Source organism: Gorilla gorilla, chromosome 1 (genome assembly GCF_029281585.2).
Source record: "Gorilla gorilla gorilla isolate KB3781 chromosome 1, NHGRI_mGorGor1-v2.1_pri, whole genome shotgun sequence".
In the NCBI taxonomy this organism is placed as follows: Eukaryota; Metazoa; Chordata; class Mammalia; order Primates; family Hominidae; genus Gorilla; species Gorilla gorilla.
In genome coordinates this window covers 107,132,798-107,157,873 of record NC_073224.2, presented here as the reverse complement: position 1 = coordinate 107,157,873, position 25,076 = coordinate 107,132,798, and the positions used below count along the sequence as shown (strand labels likewise).

The 25,076-nt window shown below is 42.9% G+C and overlaps 1 pseudogene; it reads left to right on the top strand.

Moving 5' to 3' along the window:
- The first annotated feature begins 663 nt into the window (after window positions 1-663).
- LOC101148947 (protein FAM91A1-like) lies at window positions 664-3,757 on the top strand (annotated as a pseudogene).
- Window positions 3,758-25,076: the final 21,319 nt, after the last annotated feature.

The following is a 25,076-nucleotide window of genomic DNA, read 5'->3' as shown; positions in this document are numbered from 1 at the left end:
TGGTGAAACCTCATCTTTACTAAAAATACACACACACACACACACACAAAAATTAGCCAAGTATGGTGGCACGTGCCTGTAATCCCAGCTACTCAGGAGGCTGAGACAGGAGGATTGCTTGAACCCAGAAGGTGGAGGTTGCAGTGAGCCGAGATCGAGCCATTGTACTCCAGCCTGGGCAACAGAGCAAGACTTCATCAAAAAGAAAAAAAAAATTAACTTTGGAGTTTAACAGCAGTGGGAGTGCTTAATAATGCCTGATAGGGGCCCTTTCCATTTTGGTTGTAATTGATTCTTGGGGGATCCTTCTTTCTAAGTTTTTAGTAAGACTAAGTCTCCTGGTTGAATGGGGGAGTTAATCCTTTTCCTTGTGGGAGGTTACGTTTCATTTCCATGTGATTGGAGGGCCTTTTGAACCTGGCCTAAATTGATAATCTATGTGTCTCTTCATCAAACAGAAGGTCTAAAGTTAAAAAGGGCCTTCCGAGCTGCTCAGGCGACCCAGTGCTCTGTTGGCCCGGGCCGCGCTTAACTGTCGGGAGCCCAGGTCATGGGGCAGCCCGGGCCTTCTGCAGTGTGAGGCGCCGGGCTGCGGGCGGGCAGGCGGAAGGCTTAGTGTGGGTCGCGGTCGCGGACCCCGCCGCCGGCCCTGGCGGCGGCATCATGAACATAGACGTGGAGTTCCACATCCGGCACAACTACCCCTGGAAAAAGTTGCCGGCCAACGTGAGGCAGTCATTAAGTGGAGCTAGCTCATCATGGAGGTCTTCATCTTTGTCTTCGCATCAAGTAGGCTGAGGAGGAGGAAATACAGGAAGTATTGGTCTTGCTGTTCAGAGTGGCAGAGGAGAAAGAAAATCCCAGCCGTCTTGGAAATTCACAGAGAGAATATGAAAATCAGGTTGTCCTGTACAGTATCTGCAATCAGTTACGATACAGAAATAACTTAAACATGTCAAGAAAAATGAACGCAGATACTATGAGGAACTGCTAAAGTACAGCCGAGATCATCTCATGCTGTACCCTTACCATCTATCGGATATTATGGTGAAGGGCTTGAGGATAAATCACCATTTTCATATTACACTAGGATTATGGAGAATATTATGAACAGTGGGCACAATTTTACTGCTGCTTACTGTCTAAGGCTTCTTGGCATAGGAAGAAACCAGTATACTGATCTTATGAATCAGTGTAAATCATCAAAAAAATTCTTCAGAAGGAAAACAGCCCGTGATCTTCTACCAATAAAGCCAGTGGAAATTGCCACAGAGGCGTGGTGGGTGGTGCAGGCTGGATGTATCACAGAAGATGACATCAAGATATGCACTTGGCCTGAGAAATGTGCTATTGATAAGATCGTTGATTCAGGCCCTCAACTCTCTGGATCACTAGATTACAATGTAGTACATAGTTTGTATAAAAAAGGATTTATTTATCTGGATGTACCAATGTCTGATGACAGTTGTATAGCAGTTGCACCTCTTGAAGGTTTTGTAGTGAATCGAGTGCTCATTTTGATTATTTTGAAACTCTACTCTATAAGATATTTGTTTCAGTAGATGAGCACACAAATGTGGCAGAGCTTGCAAATGTCCTTGAGATTGACTTATCCCTGGTTAAGAATGCTGTTTCAATGTATTGCTGACTGGGCTTTGCCCATAAGAAGGGACAAGTAATAAATTTGGATCAACTTCATTCATCATGGAAGAGTGTTCCATCCATAAACAGATTAAAGAGTACCTTAGATCCATAGAAGATGCTCTTGTCATGGGGTGGAGGGGAAAGTAGGAGGCCTGTACAAGAAGCTTCATCGGCAACTGACACTGATACAAATAGTCAAGAAGATCCAGCTGACACAGCCAGTGTAAGCAGCCTGAGTCTGTCTGCAGGACACACGAAGCACATCGCATTCCTGTTTGACTCCACTCTTACTGCCTTCTTAATGATGGGAAATCTTTCACCAGTTCAGAGCACTGGTGAAGGAGAAGCACAGAAATATTTTGATCATGCACTTACTCTGAGAAACACAATACTGTTTCTGCGTCATAAGATCTAGTTACGCAAACTGCACAGCCGGACCAACCCAATTATGGTTTTCCTCTGGATCTCTTATGCTGTGAAAGCCTTCTTGGTCTGGACCCTGCAACTTGCAGCAGAGTTCTAAACAAAAATTACACACTGCTTGTTTCCATGGCTCCCCTCACCAATGAAATCCGGCCTGTCAGCAGCTGCACCCCTCAGCATATTGGACCAGCTATCCCAGAAGTCAGCTCTGTCTAGTTTAAACTGTACATTTACATTTATCATATCACTGGACAAGGACCACCATCCCTTTTATTGTCCAAAGGTACGAGACCTCGAAAACTGCCAGATATATTTCAGAGTTATGATCGATTGCTAATAACATCTTGGGGTCATGATCCTGGAGTAGTTCCTACCTCAAATGTGCTCACGATGTTGAATGATGCTTTAACACATTCTGCAGTTTTAATTCAGGGGCATGGTCTGCATGGGATAGGAGAAACTGTCCATGTCCCATTTCCATTTGATGAAACAGAACTACAAGGAGAGTTCACTCATGTCAATATGGGTGTTCATAAAGCATTGCAGATACTAAGGAACAGAGTGGACTTACAACATCTCTGCGGATATGTCACCACGTTGAATGCTTCCAGCCAACTTGCAAATAGAGAACTCAGTGATGCTTCTGATGAGAGAGAAGAACCTGATTTAGCTTCTGGCTCAGATGTAAATGGGAGAACAGAGTCATTTGAAATGGTCATTGAGGAAGCAACTATAGATTCAGCAACAAAGCAAACCTCTGGTGCCGCAACAGAAGCAGATTGGGTTCCTCTCGAGCTGTGCTTTGGAATTCCACTGTTCAGTTCCGAATTAAACCGGAAAGTTTATAGGAAAATTGCTACACATGGCCTTTGCAGAAAAGAGAGCCTTCAAAACCTCTTACATTCCAGTAGAAAACTCTCTCTGCAAGTCCTTAACTTTGTTCACTCATTCCAGGAAGGTGCTTCAACATTGGATATTCACACAGAGCCCAGTTTTTCAAGTTTGCTTTCACAGTCATCGTATGCTGACATGGGTGTTCCACTTCCTGTAAAAAATTTAATATTTAAAGATGGTGTCTTATCAGAACGGAGTGGACGGTCACCTTCCTCACTTATTGCTAATCTCCATTTGCAATAATTTGGTTACACCATTTGCTGCTCACACTTTCTGCCTTTTTTCTTTCTTAACATTAGCTTTATAGTGTCAGCCACTAAAAAGCATCCTGCTGCTGTGGAGCAATTCTTGCTTTACTAATATTAAAAGTTTGGGGAACATATTCATGTTTTCTGAAGTTTTGCTCATTATTGCACATCTTATTGCAACAAAGTGCTTTTTAGCAGCCAGCACTGTATTTTTTACCTTGAGACAATCTGCATTTCTTTTATAAAACTAAGTATATACTTTATAGGCTTTATGATGACTGTTATGTTTAAAAGCAGTCACTATGAAAATTGCAATGATAATTTTATATGTTAGTTTATCAAACATCAATCTTGTTTAACTTTATATTTTGTTACCTATACTTTGGGGGATCAAGGGAAGAGATGGAACTCTTCCTCTGAAAAGGCTTCTTGGTACTTAAAGTAGTAAAACTATAAAACAGTAAACATCCAGTATTGAGAGATGATATGATAGGGCATTATGAATTCCTATGGGTATCTAAATTATGTATGTCAGTTGGACATTGTAGAAGGTATGTAAATCATCATGGTTATGTATAACTTAACCTTGATTTATAAGGTCTTAATTCAGATTATGACTATTCATTGACATTTCATGAGAAGCTTTAGAAAACTTTCTATTTTTAAACACCATTTATATGTGGACTTCTGTTGTCACTGACTTTGGGCTTTATATTTTCACAGAGTCTTTATGGAAAAAATAGAAGTTATTTTCCACTCTTGTAGCTATAGCTGCTGTACATTTTCACCCTGATTTATTTTTTTGTTTCTTACCTTTGATGTTTTCAAACCAAGGATTGTGATTTTAGGTTAGAATTACATATTAGAAGCATTAAGACTATGTCTTTGGATCAGAATGCTTTAGTGATTAACCTACTTTGAAGACATACTCTTAAGCAATCTGGATCTTAAATTTATGTGAATACATTTTTAGAAAATGATAAAGAAAAATGGAATTACTTCAAAGTGTTTCTTGAGTCATTGATTCTTTTAGCATCTCAAATGTTAATTAGAATAATTGGAATCACTTTTTAGACTTTTCAAGTTACCTTCCTTGGGAAGTTTGTGTAGTATTACAGTTCAGTTTAGCTCCTCTTACAGGGTAATGGTTTGCTAGTTTAAAACTGTAACCAAATGAACTGGTCAGACAATTCATATCTAAAACACTTAAAATGTTAGAAAGTTTGGGAATGTTATAACCTAAGTGTTTTTGCTGATAACTTTTTGTTATTTATAGACATTTGTGTATTTAATATACTTACTTCTGGAAATATATGCCTTTCCTAAAACTTAACCACACATCCACTACCATGGCCTATCTATAGAATTGAATATTTTGGACCATGTTATCTGTGGCACAGTCAGTGCTGTGTTTGAGGTAAATGCAGTAACGGTTAGTTTTCTACTTTGCCTTATAAAAGGTAGAAACTATGTGTATGTTATGTTTGTCTATAAAAGAAAAATACTAATATTAAAAAATTTCTTATGACTGTGAGTCACTCACTTATTTTTCCAATAATTGATATTGTACATTCCTAGTGCCATTAGGTATGTATGTATGTAACTTTTACAGTTTTTCAGCTGAAAGTTGTATTTTTTTTTAATCAGGGCTCTTTAATCTCATTTTAATTTCCTTTGTTTGAATGAACTGTAGTTATTTTCTTTATTCCTATATTAACCATCTAAACCAACTGTAATGACACGTACACTAATAAAGAATTGAACATTTGTAGCTGTTGGCAGTGAGCCCAGTTGTTGGTGAATTTAAAGCTTAAAATATGGGAGTGATTTGCTGCTATATTTCTTTTGAGAGATAAAGGAGGAAGAAATGGAACCTAATAGTGATCATGAATTTTAGGGAAAGTACTGAAAAACCATGGGGTCCCCTCTGGTTTCTTGTGTTGAATGAGGCAAGAGTAACCATCTGATTCTGAGCTGAAGACCTCTCGTACTCTCAAGGAGGGAGAGTGCATTTTTAGAGCTTTTAGCAAAATGTGAAAAGTTCATGTTTGCACTTTGCTTTGTGAATTTGGCTTCATTTTACTTATACATTAACTCATATAATGTCTTAAATCTTACAAGTATTGATCCATTTCAACAAAAAGGTAAATTTAAAATGCAGACTTTGTTACTTGCCAAAGAAGATTCATGAAAAATTTATATCCAATTATTTTCCAAATAGTTAATTTAATTTGGCTTTTTACCACATTCCTTCCTTTCTTTCCCGACTTCTTTAATGTAATTTAAACCCTGGAAAACATTCTTTAGAAACCAAGAGTAAAAGAACACATATCAAAAAAGACATATAACTTAAAATGGTACATTTCACATCTAAAATGGGTTTGAAGAAACGCAACTTTATATCATTAAAAAATAAGATCATCTGATTTCCTTTATTTCTTTTTTAAATTATGTAATCAGATGATTTTATATTTTTTGGTGGGGGTGGAATATTGGTTTCTTTTACTTGATGTTTTCAGTTTTCTCTGGCATTCAAGTTTCTTTTTTGTGTTCAGTGTTTCAAATACAATTTGTATTTAAGGATTTTAAAATACCAAACTGTAAATGAGTACAGTGGATCTTTTTCTGTTAGGATGTTAATATTATACAATGAAATCTATAAAGTGTTGTCCATTTGATTATTGACACATATGACACATTTACAAATAAACTGTGGTGTTGATCAAGTTAAAAAAAGCAGGGGGGGCCTTCCATAAGTCATTTCAAATGGACTAAGCTTTAAAGTTCTCTTTGGAGCCATCCTCACATGCAAAAGGGCTATGAGTAGGAGAAAAACTCAGGCCTCTGAGGTCCCCTGAAAGAGTTTTGCTAATGTCACAACTGGCTTTCTATGTTATCTGAAGATTGAGATCTCCATGAAGAGTGAAGATAGGTAATGCTTAAGGCTGAGGCATTACCTCACTGGGTCACCTTAGCTGGGAAGGGAGGTCAGTTATCCCCTTGCAAACCTTTTGGTAATCCAAATCTTGGGATGATTTCTTTAAGTAAGAATTTAGACACTTCCAATACTTTTCTTGTCCTTGTGGGGAAAGCTTCTATCCACCTGGTGAAAGTGTTTATAAATACTAGCAAATATTGTAGTCCCCTGTAAGGTGGCATCTGGGTTAAATCTGTCTGCCAGTCTTCACCATGGTATGTTCCGTGTTGTTGTACAAGCTTAAGCAGGGAGCGGGGTGTGGGGTGGCTTCCTGATTGGTAAATCTTTTTATAGTTTGGAACAGTCCCTTCCCCAAGAATATTTAGGAAACTAATTTGAATGGAAAATCCTGTCCCAAATGTGAGGAATCATGAAAATGTTTAATTATTTCCCATTTGTCAGCCTCAGGAATAGAGTTTTTTATTTTCCAGCAAGCATCTAGAGGGGTCTTACTGGAAGCCTTTTACTCAGTCCCTTTAATTTCCTTGGGTGTATAGTATGGTTCCACTGACATGGATGACCTGGTAGTAGCGCAGCAGCCTGAAATACCAGGGTTTCCTTAGCTGTGGCCTTAGCTGCTCTTTCCAAAAGGGAATTTCCTCTAATAAGAACAGTGTCTCCCTTCTGGTGTCCCCTGCAGTGAATACTTGTTATTTCTTTGGGAATTGGACGGCATCTAAAAGTTCCAAGATCTGAGTAAAGTTGTATGGGGGATCCCTTGGCTCTTGATAGTCCCCTTTCCTTCCCTGTGGTTGCATGAGCCTGAAGCACCCGGAACCCATGCTTAGAGTCAGTAAACATATTGACTCTTGAGGGTTTTTTTTTTCTTTTTTGAAACGGAGTCTTTCTCTGTCACCCAGGCTGGAGTGCAGTGGCATGATCTTGGCTCACTGCAAACTCTGCCTCTCAGTTTCAAGTGATTCTCGTGCCCCACCCTCCCGTGTAGCTAGGATTACAGGTGCCCACCACCACACCCGGATAATTTTTGTATTTTTAGTAGAGACAGGGTTTCGCCATGTTGGCGAGGCTGGTCTCGAACTCCCAACCTCAGGTGATCCACCCACCTCGGCCTGCCAAAGTGCTGGGATTACAGGCGTGAGCCACCACACCCAGCCTTAAGTCTTTTCACAGTTGGAAGGCCCTGATTAGAGCAGCTAATTCTGCTTTTTGAGCAGAAGTCTGAGAAGGTAAACCCTTGGCCTCAATGACTTCTTGTTAGCTAAACTTCCTTTCTTACTCCCTCATGAATAAAGCTATTTCCATCTCTAAACCACTCAACACTGGGGTTAGACAAGGGCTTGTCTCCAAGGTTGGACCTTCTAGAGTAGATCTCTTCCATGGTTTCCACCCAGGAGTCAATGAGTTGGGGATCTGTTTCTTGGGATGTGAGGTCCAGCAACAGAGTAGCAGGGTTTAAAAATCAGCATACTTTAAGAGTAACATCTGGGGTGTCAAGCAGAAGAGCCTGATATTTAAGTAACTGGCCCCCTATTAGCCATTGGTATACTTTTGCCTCTAGGACCCTCTGTACTGTACTTCATGGGGTGGTGGGGGGCGGGGGTGGTATGGCATCTACTTGTTGTCCCAAGGTAAACTTACTGCCTTCTTCTACCAATAGAGTGATGGTAGCCACAGATCTCAAGCTTCCTGGTCACTCAGCTGCCACTTGGTCTAGCTGTTTAGAGAAATAAGCCACTGGTCTGAGGCAATTCCTGACCCTTCGAGTTAGAACATCCAAAGCTGTCCCTTGTTATTCATCCACATAGAGGATGAAAGGTTTTTCTAAGTTCGAGAGTCTTGAAGCAGGGGCTGTCCCTGGCTTTTCTTTTAAGGCTAAGAATGCCTTTTGACAGGCTCCACTGCAATTCAAAGGCTTATGACCACTCACTTTTGGAGGTTCATAGAGTGGTTTTGCCATGAGCCCAAACCTGGGAATCCAAACCCAGCAGAATCCAGCTATTCTCAAAAAGGCTTCTTAATTTGAGGGACCTGGAGTGCTAGGATAGTCTCTTTTCATCCCTGGTTCAAGATCCTGGTCCCAGGAGTGAGCATGTGTCCCAAATACGTGACCCTTTGGACAGAAATTTGGGCCTTTGGGGGGATACCAGATACCCTTGTTTTGTTTCAAAATTAAGGACTTGAAGTTGTATGTTTCTCAGAGTCTTCCCCTAGTAGGGCTGGAAATTAATAGGTGATACACATATGGTAAGAGGGATCCATTAATTAACTGTAGTTCCCTTACCTCTTTTGCCAATGCATTGCCAAACACATGGGGATTGTCCTAAATTGGGGACAGGACATTCCAGGTAAGCTGAGATGCAGCATGAGTGTCTGGATTAGTCCATTCAAATGCAAAAATGTATTGGGTGTCCAGGTGTAAAGGTGTGTAAAAGAAAACATCTTTTAAATTTAATACTATGAACCAATAAGCATCTTCAGGGACTTGAATTATTATTGTATAAAGATTAGGAACTATTGGGTGACTGGAACTACTGCCTCATTAACTGCCCTAAGATCCTGAACAAATCTATATTCCCCGTTTGGCTTATTAACAGGAAGAATGGGGGTGTTACATTGGGACTGATAGGATTGCAATAATCCATACTTCATTATCAGGGGATGGATGCCCCTTGGAGCCAAATGTCTAAAAGGATACTGGATTTTTTTTTCTTTTTTTTTTTTTGAGTCAGAGTCTTGCTCTGTTATCCAGGCTGGAGTGCGGCGGCGCAAGGCTCATTGCTACCTCTGCCTTCCGGGTTCAAGCAATTCTCCTGCCACAGCCTTCTGAGTAGTTGGGATTACAGATGTGTGCCACCATACCTAGCTAATTTTTGTGTTTTTAGTAGAGATGGGGTTTTGCCTTGTTGGCCAGGCTGGTCTCAAACTCCTAGCTTCCAGTGATATGCCCACCTTGGCCTCCAAAAGTGCTGAGATTACAGGCATGAGCCACCACACTTAAAAGGATATTTTTTTCCCCATAGATAATTAACACTGGGTTTCAAAATAACCTGGACTGGGAGAACATTTGCAGTTCTTCCAGGAACTACCATGTCACAAGCAGACGGGTCTACTTGAGAAGTAATACGTGGTGGAAGGAACGTCTTTTCTTTATCTGTGTTAAGACATGAACTTAGAGCTAGGAGAAGTGTCCCTTCCCAGCCTGTGGCCTTCTCTTGAGGTGCTCCAAATTGAACTGCAGCCTGTTATTGGGAAAGTAAGTCTCTTCCCAGTAAAGGAATAAGGCACTCAAGACTAAGCAAAAATCTGTGGGAAAACATATGGTTCCCCACAGTGCAACTAAAGGAATGGGTGAATCTCCTAGCTTTTAGCTGGTCATCAATCCTCATTACAGTACAGGAGTGGGAAGACAGCGGCCCCAAGGACTAGATCAGAACTGAGAAGGCGGCTCGCATATCCAATAACTCAATTTTTTTACCCGCCATGTCAAGAATTACCTGAGGCTCTTCTGTAGAGATGGCAAGGTGTCTGGTGGAAGCTGTAGGGAATCTTGGGCCCTGTCAGTCCTCTGTTCTCTTAGCCATTAGGGGTCCGGGAAGCTCAGACTCCCTTTGGAGACTGAGGCAGTCTTTCCTCCAGTGGCCCTCTTGCTTACAGAAGGCACACTGATTCCAGCCTAGGGGATCATGAGCTGGCTTTTGTCTGGGCATCCCAAAGCCACTCTTGCAACACTTTCTCAGGATGGGCAGCTCAAAAGCAGTAGGAGGCTGAAAGCAGCTGCAAACAATTGCATTTTTTGGCTATTTCTTTTGGTTTTATCCTCTTCCTCTGCCTTGTCCCTATTGTTGTAAACTCCAAAGGCCATGTTTAAGAGTTGGCTCATGGAGTTTGGGGTCCCTCCTAATGTCAAGGGTAGATTGAGTAATAAAATGCATGCCCAGAAGAGCCCGCCCTTCCAGGTTGTCGGGGTCTACATTAGTATATTTCCTGAGTGCCTCAACCAAGCAGCCCTAAAACAGAATGGGATTTTCATCCTTCCGCTGAGTTACTTCTCTGTCCTTGTCATAATTAACTGGCTTAATCACACACCTTTTCATACTTTCTATTAAACAATTTAGCATGTGATTTCTATGTTCAAGTTCTTGGGAACCCTTCTGGTAATCCCACTGAGGGTCTCTATGTGGAACTGCATCTCCCCCTACATAAATGGCGTGGCCTTGGATAAGAGCAGCTACTCTAACTGCATATTCACAGGCCAGTACCCAGAATCCCTCTCTTCTCCTCTATAATACAGCAAGTGGACAATAATATTTGCAAGTTGTGCCAAGTTAAATCAAAGGACACCATCAACCTGACAAACTCCTCTATAAACTTCCCTGGATCCTTCAAAAACCAGCCATATTTCTCCTTGAAGAAAGCCAATTTGGACACAGGAAATGGCACATATACTCTGATTGTTCCCCTATCTCTGCCAGCTAACTCCTGCAATGGACACAGATTCAATTTCAGGGGCTGATAGAGAGCTCCACTCCTGGTGGTACTGTTTGGGCTTACTTCCTTGGGCAGTGGGGGATACAGGCTGGAGCTAGCTAAATAAAAGGGAGGGTTTTCTGATGACATTGGGGTGGAATCCCGCACTGGAGAACTGGCAGGACCCCTCTCAGAATTGGGGGACTGAGAAGACCCTGGGGAGGACATGGGCCCTCCAGGGGGTGCCGCTAGGAAGGGAGCATTGAGGATATCCCACGCAGTTTCTTGGTGCCTGGAAGTAACATGAGCCAGACACATCCTGCAGTTGACTCTTAAGTCAGAATCCTGGTAGGGGGCCATAGAAGCCTGTACGTAAGGAACTTCTCCCCATTCTCCTTCCTCTTTACTAAATAAGTCCAATTGTAAAATAGTATGATAATGTAAAGAACCAGTTTCAGGCCAAATTTCTTGTTCTCCCAAGAAAATTGTTTCTTTTTCTTTGAGCTATCTCATTTGAATTTGCTCCAATTGCCTTAAAGACACCCTAGTGGGGAGTCCTTCGGGATGCTCGCCTTTGTCCCCATGTCTAACAAGGATCTCTACTACACCCAGAAGTTTTTCTAAGTCTAGCAAAAGCTCAGTTACTTTCCCTTTCAAATTCCCACCTCCTGCAGAGAAGATGTAAGTGCAGTTAGCGAAGTGTTATGAAAGTAGATTATGAAATATGAATCCGAAATAAAATGATGGGTCTGAATTCCACAGAGTGAAGAAAGCATTTTAGTTTGGGCAAAGAGGGGTTAAAAGAAACAAGGAGATCATGGAAGGGAGGAAGGGAAAGCATGAACAGCGTTGTCCAGACTGAGGTGCCAGAAAATCTACCCAGCAGCCACAGAGACTGAGGAAAAATATTTGGGCAAAATGTTTGGGTGGCTGCTGCTTGCCTGCCACTATGGGTAGTTGTCACTTGGGCCAGGGGTCCAGGAACCCCTGGTCCCTGTGACCAAGAGTTCAATATGGGCTTGAGCAAAGTCACGTAGGAGGGGGCCCACAACTGGCTGTTATGGAAAATCGTAATCTTTTAATTTAAGGGCAGAGAAGATGACATCAACACTCCTCCGGGGAAGGGGCTCTAATCCACAATCCTATAGGGAATGTCAATGCTGAAAACCCCAGAGCATCCAGGGAGAGTCCAACAGTGACAGTGGAACTCTCACCACAACGAAATGCCAAAAACCCAGAGTACCCAAGTATCAGCCAGTGAGGGTCCCCACACTGAATGCTGAAACTGCAGGGGAAGCAATGGTGAACCCCAAAGGCCAAGTTGGGGGCCACTGAACAATGTGACTTTGGCATCTCGGGGTCAACACAGTAAGGGACTTTTCACGACCAAGTGTCCTGCCTTAAACAGTTCTTGACTCGTCCTGTCCTGTCCTGTGTCACGTCATGTCCTGTCCCATCTTGTCTTGTCTTTTCTTTGTGGTCACCAGATGATGCAAGGAAGGACAACCCCAAAATTGGGGCTTAGCCCAGGAGAGTTCTTGGCTTTGCCCAGGTGAGAATTCAAGGGCAACCCAGCGGTGAAAGAAAGCAACTTTTGTTAAACTGGTACTGCTTCTCGTGGAGGAGGGCTAACCCATGGGCAGTGTGTGGGTTGCTAGCTAGCTGTATTTATACCCACTTTTAATTAGATGCTAATTAGGAAGTGGGTTATTCAGAACTTTCTGGAAAAGGGATGAGGAGTTTCCAGAACCATATAAGGTAACTTCCTGGCCATTGCCATGGCATGTTGACATAGCATTTATAAACTGTCATGGCACTGGTAGGAATGTCTTTATGCTAATGAGCAGTGAGGGCAACTAGAGGTAGCTTTTGTCTCCATCTGCTGGTTTTGGTCAGCTTCTTTACTGCACCCTGTTTGGGCCAGATCCCACTCTGATCAACCAGGCCACAACCGCAAAATAAGTCCTGCCACTTTCCTACCTCAGTAGAATCTCTGCCAAAGAATGATCTTGAAAGTTTGCTGTTTACTCATCGTCTGGAAAAAGCTTCCTGTATAGGCCAAATTCCCACCCTTGAGATTTCTGAATGATCAACAAGTAAAAACAATATACCCCAATGGGACTCTTAGGTTTCAAATAACTTACTCTCCTTTGGATTTCTTTTTCTGAAAATAAATTCTTCACACACACTGACTTGTCTTTTGCAATCCAATGTAAAATGGGACATCTTCTTCAGAAGCTATGAAACATACAAATTGGCCTCAAACTTACCTACCAGACTTCCGGGCTAGAAGCCTGATTCATGCAAGAAGGACTAAGACACTTCACCCATATCCTGGGTAACAGGAGGGGATCCTTTAGATAGGCTTGTACACCAGGCTGGTAATCTACACTTTCTTCTAGCAGTGAGAGGTACTGAGATCCGTCACCCCTTCCTGCAAGGCCGAGACCCAGAGAGAGCCAAATTTTAGCCTAGAACTCAGCCAGCTCTTCACAGTCTCCCATGTTTCACATTTTCCTCCACAATCATTTACTTTGAAAGACTTCAAACCTATAGAAAAATTGAAAAAAAAAGAACTCCTCTACACCATTCACCCAAGTTCAACAGTTAACTTTCCTTTACCTTTTTTCTCTGTCTACACACACCTACACACACATTCATATTTCATAGTAAATGCAGACCAAAAAAACTCCACTTCATCCCTAAATAGTTCAGCATGTATTTCATGAGATTAAGGACATTATCCTATATAATTATAATACAATTCAATTATCAAACCTAAGGATATTAACATTTATTCAATAATATTATCTAATATATAGTCCAGATAAAAATTTTCTGTTTAGAAAATGTCACATCTATACACATATATGTGCATGTATACAGATATTTATGCATACATAGTGTGTGCATGTGTGTATGCATGTGTATATATAACACACATGCACATTACATATGCATAAATGTTTTAATTTAATAATATTTATATGCATCAATATCTTAAAGATATATACATATTGTTAGCTGGAAGCTGCCTCTATCCATATATTAAAGGTTTCTCCATATGTAGTGAACTGTAACCTAACTGGATGTGTAAACAACCTGTAACCTACTCTTGTGCCAATGACTGAGTTTTAGCCAATCAAAGGTGGCCAACTGTTCAAACTGGGTTCAAATAAGACAAACTCAGAGCTGTAGCCAATCCGATTATTTTTGTACCTCACTTCTGTTTTCTGTAAGTCACTTTCCCTTTTCCATCCATAAATCTTCTTCTACCACATGGTAGCACTGGAGCCTCTATGAAACTATTCTGATTCTGGAACTCTCTGATTCAGGAATTCTTCTTTGCTTAACTAAACTCTGTGTGTGTGTGTGTGTGTGTGTGTGTGTGTGTGTGTGTGTGTGTGTGTGTATTATATATTATATACACATGTAATATATATATGTATGTGTATATATAATATTTATTTAAGAGAGAGAGAGAAGTGACTTGTGGTACTGATGTTGCTTCCCCAGGTTCCAAGTAAAGTTCCTCAATTGCACTTTACTTACCTAGAGCTGTCCCTCCATTTCTTTGTCCTTGTTGGTAAGTTTTTGAAGTGGATAGGCTAGTTATCTTGTTCAACATCCTGCATTCTGATCAAACTAAACATTTTTGGAAAGAACAGAATATAGGAATTTGTGCTTCTTACCACTCAACCTGTCAGAAAGCAAGTGATGCAAGAACAAAATATTGTGAATATTTTTACATCGAAAGTATTAAAGAAAACTCAGCATCTACCAGCAAGTTTATGGTGTGCCACGGTGGTATAGTGATTGGCACTTTGTGTTGTGAATGCAGAACCTCGATTCCAATCTAAAATGGCAGTGTGTGGCATCTTTTTGGGGAGAAACTGAGCTGTCTTTTGGTTTGTTTTCAATCCGTGCACTGACTAAGTCCTTTAGCAGGGTTTACCACTGACTCCTGCAATGCAGTGCAGTCAGGCAAAAAGGAGACACCACATTGCACATACCTAGGGCCCAGGACATGCCCTATGTCTCACCATTGAGCAGAAAATATCCCAAAGGGTAAAATGTCACCTTTCAATCCGCCATGTTGGTAGCTTCCACTAATGCAGTGGTGTGGTCATAACTGGTTTTTACTTTTCCTTACAATGGCTGCAACCCTTATTTGTGACTAGAGAACAAGGCTTACCACTGACTTGCCAGCATGATACAGCCAGGGCCATCAAAAACACACCTGCACTAGGTCATTGGGAACTTTGGAGGTGCCTTACATCTGAGCATGCATTGAACCACCACACAAGGTGAAATGCCTCTTCTCAAAGAGACTTGTCTGCAGTTTCCACTAATGAAATTGTGAGTCATAGCTGTTCTTCTGTTTGAGATATTAGGAGGGATTTTGTGGAGGGTGGGGGGGAATGAAAATGAGCTTTTACTGAGTTTAAAATAAAATCCAAACTCCTTGCCATGGTCTACACTGGCTTGTCTCCATCTTCCATCCCCCCCATGTTTATGCTAAAGAGCAGACTATTGAAATGTAATTCACACAGTGTAAAATTCAAATATATTAACTAGGACAGTTTACTAAATATTGACAAATGAAATCATCACCCAGATCAAGTTACAGAAAATTTCCATCATCCCAAAAAGGTCTGTGGATGCCAGGCACGGTAGCTCATGCTTGTAATCCCAGCACTTGGGAGGCTGAGATGGAAAGATTGACTGAGCCCAGCAATTTGAGACCAGCCTGGGCAACATGGCAAGACACCCATCTCTATAAAAATTTTTTTCAAATTCAAAAAATAAAAAATATTTTAAAAGATCCAAGAGTCCCTTTCCAGGCAATCCCACCCTTCTCCCCTTAGTTTATCACTATTCTGATGTTTATCACCATAGATTATGTTGCTCTCTTCTTGAAATTCATATAAATTCACTTTTTCTGTTATGCGTTTTTTTCACATCTTTGAAATGTATCCATATTATTATATGTATCTAGTTTATTTGGGTGTTACTGGTGAGTGTTATTCCAATATGTGAATACACCACTGTTGATGGACAATTTGGTTATTTCTAGTTTGGACTATTATGAAGAAGCCTGCTGTGCATGAGTGTTATTGTACAAATCTATTTATCAACAAATATTCTCTGTTTTCTTAGATTTTGTATTTGTCTCTATTTGGCATCACAGCAGAACAATTATAATAACTATATTTTCTTATTTTCTTTATTTTTTTCTTAAAACAATTTATTGATGTATGCCTGGTATACTAAAAGCTGTACATATGTAATGAACACAACTTGCTGAGTTTGGAAATAAGTATGGACACATTAAATCATCACCACAGGCCGGGTGCGGTGGCTCACGCCTGTAATCCCAGCACTTTTGGAGGCCGAGGTGGGTGGATCACGAGGTCAGGAGATTGAGACCATCCTGGCTAACACAGTGAAACCCTGTCTCTACTAAAAACATACAAAAAAAAGATTAGCCAGGCGTGGTGGTAGGCGCCTGTAGTCCCAGCTACTTGGGAGGCTGAGGCAGGAGAATGGCGTGAACCCGGGAGGCAGAGCTTGCAGTGAGTGGAGATCGCAGCACTGCACTCCAGCTTGGGCAACAGAGCAAGACTCCGTCTCAAAAAAAAAAAAAATCATCACCACAATGTATACAATAAAACTATTCAGCTGGGCACAGTGGCTCACACCAATAATCCCAGCACTTTGGGAGGCCCAGGCTGGTGGATCACTTGAGGTCAGGAGTTTGATACCAGCCTGCCCAACATAGTGAAACTCCATCTCTACCAAAAATACAAAAATTGGTACAAAATAATTATACATGTTTATAGGAGTACATATGATATTTTGATACATGCCTACAATGTGTAATGATCAAATCAGGATGTTTAGGATATCCATCATCTCAAACATTTTATCATTTCTTTGTGTTGGGAACATTTCAAATTCTTTCTTCTTAGCTCCTTTGAAATGTACAATATACTGCTGGTAGCTGTAGTCACCTTACCGTGCTGTTTCTTTTCTGAGATTCCACCTAACCCCTTGATGTTCCAGCTGCTGTGGTTGTCTAAAACTTTGTCCTCTGTTCCTTTTATCTAGGAAGACAGTTTGGTTTTGTATTGTAATTTAGCTAATCCAAGTAAGGGGGAGCAAAGTTTGTTCTATAAACTAAAAATAAAATCCTAAGTCCCCCAACTGACTAAATGGACCCCCCTTTGGCCAACAGGACCCTAGGCAAACCTTATAAACTGAGTCCCAGGCCAAGAAGGAACAGGAGGCCAGACAAGCCTCATTATATTCCCACCCTTTTGCAATTTAGACAAAACTGACCAACATTAATGTTATCACAGAGATCATAAGACTGACGGAACAGACTCTTTATGGCAATAAGACACCAAATTATAAATAGGACTTAGGACCATTCCAGGCAAGGATTAACTCACACACCCCATATATGCAAAGAATAAACTATGTTCTAACTGCCACAAGGATTTTCTCTAGCAGCTAAACAAGCACTGGCCTTGAGAATAGGGAGTGTTGAAGCACTTGCTGCTCACCCCTCACCAGATACTGAACCCCGCTGTTCCACAAGCCATAACTACAGCCTTGACTGACAAGAGACTGATTTCAGTAACTTTCTTCTGATGAGAAGACCAGCGACCATGGACTGGTTCTGTCAGTTTCACAGTATCTGTGCATTTGAGTGCCTTTGTGTCCTGAAAAGACCTTTGTGTATAGGGCCTAATTGTAATGCACTTAAATGCTAAGTATCCATAACAAGGTGAACAAGGTTGTATATTACGTGAATGTTTGTTCAATAAGCATGCATCAGGACCCCTTCATAAATGTTCATGAATCCTCCTATAACTTGTTGAATATGTATTTTAGGCCAACCCATTCAACTTAAATTCCTGTCTTGCCCCTCCCTCCCTCAAAGTGCCTGCTTCTGGGCTTCCTGCGTTTCCCAGCCTGTCAGGATGACCACCTTACATGCTGTAACCCTTTAGAAGAAATAAATTCTCCTCTGTAACCTCACAAATTGTATGGTTTTTCAGTTAACAGCTCTCTGCTGAAAGTTTGCAAAATGGGAAACTCACTACATGCCATTCTTCCACATGTCTGCCTGCTTTTGTTCAGTCTTCCAGCACCTTCAAATTATATATAATATATATATATGAAATAAATTTTTCTAGTTTATAGTCGTTATCTGTGGGAGAGTTACTCTGAAAGCAGCAAGAAGCCATTACCAGATGCAGATCTCATTCTGTCAGTAATGGCAACCCAGCAAATAGGGCAGGAGCCCCACCCAGGTGTGGATCAATGCATGGCTGTATAACCTTGAGCAAGCTGCTTAGTCGACCTCTGAAGTCAGTACTACTGTATGAGAAATGGAGATATGAAAAGAACAGGAGTGCTAGGGTGCCCAAGGGAGAAAAGAGTAGGTAACAAGATTTTCGGTCAGGAGCATGAGAAACAGGCAGAGGGTCGCCATTAACTCCCCTTCTTCACCAGAGTTTTCTGGCACCCAAGACTGCAGAAACTCTCCTGCAGTGGGCTTTGGGGCACATCGCAAGTTCCAGTAACAAGGGCTAAGATCGCCCGCTTTTGGAGACCTTGCAAAACATGCATTCCCTGACCAGGAATCGAAGCCGGGCTGCGGCGGTGAAAGCGCCGAATCCTAGCCAATAGACCACCAGGGAAACACCAGCAAGTACTTTTCATTCCTCTTGCCTTCCAAAGGTTTCTCCAAAAGGTGAACCTGTCTGCAGTGCCCACGAAGCCTGCCAGATGCACAAGTCAAAACTGATCTCGAGGCTCTGAAGTCTGCTGTGCTCCCTGAGAAGTGCAGAGCCACTGGAACCACAACCAGCTTCAGACAGGAGCCAATGAGGCCATCAAAACCCTCATCAGAGGCATCTGTGAGTTCATTGTGGTGGCTGCAGACACCACGCTGCAAGAGAGCATTCTGCACTCCCACTGCTGTGTGAAGACAAGAATGTGCTGGGCCTGCCTGGAATGTTTGCGCACTCCAGGCGGGCCCTGGGGCGGGCCTGTGGGGTCTCCAGTCCTGTCATCACCTGTTCTGTCACCGTCAAAGAAGGCTCACAGCTGATCCAGTCCATTCAGCAGTCCGTTGAAAGGCTCCTAGTCTAAACCTGTGGCGTCTAAACCCGTGGCCTCTGCTGCACAATCTCTGCTGACTCCTCCCCCTGAGGTTATTCTCAGCTACTTTCTATTGCTATAAAATATTATAGTACTAAATCTGGTTTCTGGGGTTTTATATAGTTTTTGTTCTGTTTTACGGGGTTGTTTCCCCCCTTCTCCCTGCCCACCCTTTCTCTGCCATCCTTCATCCTCTTAACCTCTCTATTGAAAAATGAACAAATGTTCACAACAGAGGAAGTAGAGTGGTGGCACCATCAAAGGCAGGAAGGGCCAGGAGAACCTGATGGGAGCGGGGATACAGACCTGGTTCTAGCTTCCAGTCTTCCAGTCACTAACTTTCTGCTGTGTGCAGGGTACAATGGAAGTAAACACTACCCACTATATATCCCCTGTGCCTGGCATACAGAATCATTCATACATGTTGACCGAGGGGTTTCCTTTGCTTCTAGGGGATTATGTATCATTTTGGGAGGAAGCATGTATTCTGTGAGGTTGTTTAGTTTATGTCCAAGTGCCATTTACTAATGTATCCCTGCTGTTTGCTTTTGGTATGTATGTTCTTCCTCCACCTGACAATTGTGCCCCCAATGGCGGCCAGGCAGCAGCATACCAAAGAGATGTGCTGCAAGATTTCAGAGGTGGGTGAGTGAGACATGGGAAAGTAGACTCAGGTCTTGAAAGAGTCAGGAGTGGCCAGGGCAAATAACATGAACTGGTGCTGGAATGAAGGATTCTGGGAAGGTTGTGGAGACCTGGCTGGTAGCTAGAGCAGAGATGATGGAATCCAAGGAAACAACTTCTCTCTGGTGAATCAAGATTTCTTCAGTGGACACTTAGTCCCAGCTCTGATAGCCCTTACCCCTGTTTCCTGCCACAGTGTGGGTCATATGTATTCTTTATCATATGAGGAGAGTGCTAATTAATGTGTCAAGTATTTTGTGAGCATGCTAATAAATATATTCATATTCCAAATTAATGAAAAAAAACTGATCCAGAGATGCCCCTTTTCGAGGTGATAGCATGGCTCTGGAGAGATGGCCACAGGAGCCATGGCAGTGGACCAGGTTGCTGGGAGAAGGCAAAAGGGGAGGCACCCAAGCTGAGAAGGGGCTAAGCACTCAGCCCCTGGGACCACCAACAGCAGGCCTGAGACACATGCAGGAAACCAGACAGCCTGGATGAAATTTCTTTCAAGCAAGGCCCGTGGTCCCTGACAGAACACCAGAGGTTTCCCCCTAAAACCTTTCGCATCTGCACCGTTTCCATCTTAGTTGGAGCTCTTTGTTCTCATCCTTGCAATACACAGAGGGAAAAAATCACAGGTTTTTGATTGTTTGAAGATAGGGTATTGCTCTGTCACTCAGGCTGGAGTGCAGTAGCATGATCACGGCTCACTGCAGCCTCGAACACCCGGGCTCAAGTGATTCTCCCACGTCAACCTCTGGTGTAGCTGGGACCAAAGGTGTGCCACCACAGAGACAGGGTTTTGCCATTTTGCCCAGAATGGTCTCAAACTCCTGAGCTCAAGGGATCAGCCTGCCTAGGCTTCCCAAAGTGCTGGGACTACAGGCATGAGACACCTTGCCCAGCCAACCAGAGTTCTTTTTGATGCCGATATTTTACTCGGACTCCACATCTAGGTAGGAATTCATGTTTTCAAGTAGGGAGGTTCCTCTACACAATCCTCTCCTTTCCTGATCACTAAATTAGAGTAAATCACTGTCCTGAAGAAGGTACCCTTGGGAGAGTGGGTTGGCCTGTCTTTCCACCCTTTCTTGACTCTGCCCTCACCTTCAAGCCTCTTTCTGGCCTGTGTTCAAGGTCCAGAGACATGCTTAAGACCTCTCTGTGTGGCTCCTCTTGAAGAGTCGGGAACCCCATACTTCCTGTTCAGCGGGCAGAGAAGCTTCAAGCTGCACATTTTTAGGTATGCTAGGATCCCACAAGGCACGGATGTGCAGTGGCCCACGAAGTGAGTTTGTGGGTCTCCAGATACTTGCAGCCCTTTCTGCTCCTGTAGGTTAAAGGGCAATTGCCTTTTTTTTTTCCTGTCCAGGAAGGACCCCAGAATGTTCTGAGTCAGAAAGACAGTGAATCCTCTCCTCTGGGTCAGTGGGGAGGGAGAGAGAGAGATTTCAGAGGGAAGAAAGCAGAAAAAGATGTCACAAAATTGCCTAATCAAAAGTTACCATGATGCCTGCCTCATCTGGAACTGGGCTCCCAGTCTCTAGTGAGGTAGACATAGTCCAGTCCAGTCCCAGTCTCCAGTCTGAGCCAAAGCAGAACAAAGCTGGACACTGCAGCCTGGCATCCAGCGAACATTTTGTCACTTTCCCCAGGGTGGGAGCATTTGAACTTTGGATGTGGAGGAAACATGGTAACCACTGCAGTAAGAAAAGCAACAGCTGGAGAAAATGGCACTTTCTTCCCCAAATTTGTTTTTACACTCGTGTCTAAGGAACACCTTAGAAACAACATCAACATCTTTCAGCAAAAGGAAATTCTGCCTGTTGATCTTTTGCTGTGAGACAAACTTGAAAAGTTCACAGACACTGCCTTTCTCTGAAAACTGCCCTTACCTCTTTGTTATAATTCACTTCAAGATCTGTTGAGTAGGAACATTAAAAACGCAAATAAAAAGTTTCAAGTATTATGAAAGAATGCAATAAAACTGCGTTTAAAAAAAACTCAAGATGGAGGTGGAGATCCTGTGATCATGAAATCTGAATAGGCTGCTCTTGTGTCCTTCAGTGGTGATCGCTCTGAAACCCTTGTGTTTTATGAACTTCATGCCCTGGTCTTCAAACTAATTCAATGCAGGCCAAGAAGCACAGTTTGGCCTGGGTTGGATGCTTTATATTTTCAAACAGTGAAATGCCTTGAGACACAGCCTTTGCTATAGTACCTGCTAAAACTTCAACGTGTGGATAAATATAGCTTACATTGAATCGAATAGACTCAGCGAGAGTGGCAGTGAAGGATGCCCTCTGGAAGATTCGAGGTACTGAGGCCAAAGGGCTAGCAAGGAAAGAGCGTGTGGGTCAGGCCCTTCAGCCTGGTGGAAGGGCAGGCAGGGAGGGTCCTATGGTTCCTGGGAGGACCCGAAGCATGATCGCCTGTCAAGAGCCAAGAGCCCTAATGGCCAGCGCCGGGGAAAGGGCCCCCGAGGGGCAGTCAGCAGCCCTGCAGGGGCGGCGTCCACACTCCTGTGTGGCACAGGACACTCATGGCTCCACCAGCTCCTGAAGCTTCTGGGAGCCAGAGAGTCAGCAGGGAGAATCCCACACACGGGCACTCAGTTCCTGGAAACCCTGCATGAGATGTGGGATCCCGAAGCCAGATTGGGGGTCCCTAGGGTCTTGGCTTCGGGGCTAGGCGTGGAACCGTTAAATGAGGGTTCAGCCTGTCTGCCTGAGGGATTGTGTTTCCTGGCGTATTTATCACTCAAATTTTGAAAAGCAGTCGAATTTGTTATATTGGAAACCCTAGTAGTTAAAAACAGCAGATGGTAACATTTCAGGAATATGTCTTGTGCCAGGAACTGTGAGGGGTTTCTGTACTGTAGTGATTACACGTTCGCTTCACATGTGTAAGGTCCCAGTTTTGGGACCTTTCATCATCAACATGGTGAAACCCCGTCTCCAGTAAAAATATAAAAATTTGCCAGGTGTGGTGGTGCATGCCTGTAATCCCAGGTCCTCGGGAGGCTGAGGCAGGAGAATTGCTTAAACCCAAGAGGTAGATGTTGCGGTGAGCTGAGATTGTGCCATTGCACTCCAGCCTAGGCAACAAGAGTGAGACTATGTCTTAAAAAAAAAAAAGAAGAAGAAAAGAAAACAGAGGACTTTAAAACCGCTATTATGACAATATTCTATGGGTCCAAAGAATTAAGCAGAAGTATCAAACATATAAAAATGGTCAGAATCAAACTTTGGAGATTAAAAACTACAACATCTGAGATAATAAATTCACTGGATGCAATTAACAGCAGATGAGACACTGCAGAAAAAAAGATTATGAAACACAAAGCCGCCAGGCGCCGTGGCTCAAGCCTGTAATCCCAGCACTTTGGGAGGCCGAGGCGGGTGGATCACGAGGTCAGGAGATCGAGACCATCTTGGCTAACACAGTGAAACCCCGTCCCTACTAAAAAATAGAAAAAATTAGCCGGGCGTCGTGGCGGGCGCCTGTAGTCCCAGCTACTCCGGAGGCTGAGACAGGACAATGGCATGAACCCGGGAGGCGGAGCTTGCAGTGAGCCCAGATCGTGCCACTGCACTCCAGCCTGGGCGACAGAGCGAGACTCTGTCTCAAAAAAAAAAAAAAAAGAAAAAAAAGAAACACAAAGCCGCGAATGATTGAAATATCTAAAATACAACCCATGGTAACAATTTTTTTTTTTAATGAACAGAGCATCAGTGAATAATAGTGCAAGTTTAAGACACCTAATAGACAAGTAATTGTAGTCCCCAAAAAGACTGGGGAAGAAGAAAAATATATTTAAGAAACAATGACATTTTTCAATCATAGTGAAAATTGTTAACCTACTGAGCCAAGGAACTGAATAAACCCCAAGCACAAGAAACCTGAAGAAAACCATATCTAGTAGGCACTTCATAAATGAATTGCTCAAAGTTATTGAAAAATCTCAAAATCAGAAGAAAAAAATCATCGTACATAAAAAAAACAAAAAGATTATATCATTGGAAGCCATTCAAGTGAGAAGGCAGTGGAGCAACATCTTAAAAGCACTGAGGGGAGGCCAGGCGCGGTGGCTCATGCCTGTAATCCCAGCACTTTGGGAGGCGGAGGCGGGTGGATCACGAGGTCCAGAGATCGAGCCCATCCTGGCTAAAACAGTGAGATCCCCCGTCTTTACAAAAAAAAAAAAAAAAGTATATATATATATATATATATAAATTAGCTGGACATGGTGGCGGGCGCCTGTAGTCCCAGCTAATCGGGAACCTGAGGCAGGAGAATGGCATGAACCCGGGAGGCGGAGCTTGCAGTGAGCCGAGATGGTGCCACTGCACCCCAGCCTGGGCGACAGAGCAAGACTCCCTCTAAAACAAAACAAAACAAAACAAAAAACCGCACTGAGGGGAAAAGTCAATGTGAAATTCTACGAAAGCTGAAAATTCACTACCACCAGCCATTACCACAAAAAAAAAAAAGTTAAAGGAGTCCTCCAGGCAGAACGAAACTGACATCGGATGAAAATCTGGTTGTACAAAAACAAAACAAAACAAAAAAAACAAAAAAAAAACTAGACATGACATCTACATAGACGAATATATAATTTTAACATCTGACTGTTTAGCTAGGCGTGGTGGCTCACGCCTGTAATCCCAGCACTTTGGGAAGCTGAGGCAGGCAGATCACTTGAGGTCAGGTGTTTGAGACCAGCTTGGCCAATATGGTGAACCCCTCTCTCTACTAAAAATACAAAAATTAGTCTGGTGCAGTGGCCCACGCCTGTAATCTCTGCTACTCAGGAGTCTGAGTCAGGAGAATCGCTTGAACCCGGGAAGCAGAGGTTGCAGTGAGCCAAGATTGTGCCACTGCACTCCAGCCTATCTGGAACCTAGTTTGTTCTGGAGGGATCTTATTTTATAGGAGGCTTGGAGGGGTACCTTTTGCTTTGTGTACTCATAGGATGCACAAGACACAAGGGAACAGTCTCTCACTTTTTAAATACAGTGATAGGCCTGAGGAGAAACAACTGCAATTTTTTTTTTTAATGAGATAGGATTCTCACTGGTCTTGAACTGAGCTCAGGCGAGGCTTCCCCTACGTCGGCCTCTCAAAGTGTTGGGATTAATAGGCGTGAGCCACCGCGCCTGACCACAACTACCAACATTTAAAAGCACGTCCCTGGGTAGGCTCGAACCACCAACTTTCCAGTTAACAGCCGAACGCGCTAACCAATTGCTCCACGGAGATAACCTCAGTTGGTCGCTTTCATCTCAACATAGATTAAGCAATCACTAAAACTCTAGGGGTTGCCATTCGCTTTCTGCAGGACAACTGCGCAGACTACAAAGCTTCGGAAAACCGGAGAAGCTGAGTCGACTAATCGTGTTGTTGCACGTTAGAAACGCTTGCATTGCCTGACTCTGAAACCAGAAGGGCGGCCGAATGGCCTTCACCCTCCGTTAACCCTCGCCTGCTTCAGAAGCCGGTGCCTCTGGAAATGCCTGGATCTGCGACCCCAGCCTGAGCCTAGTAGGGCCCAAGGGAAGCTGAACGCCCTGACGGCTCTCACGGTAGCTCTTTCTGTT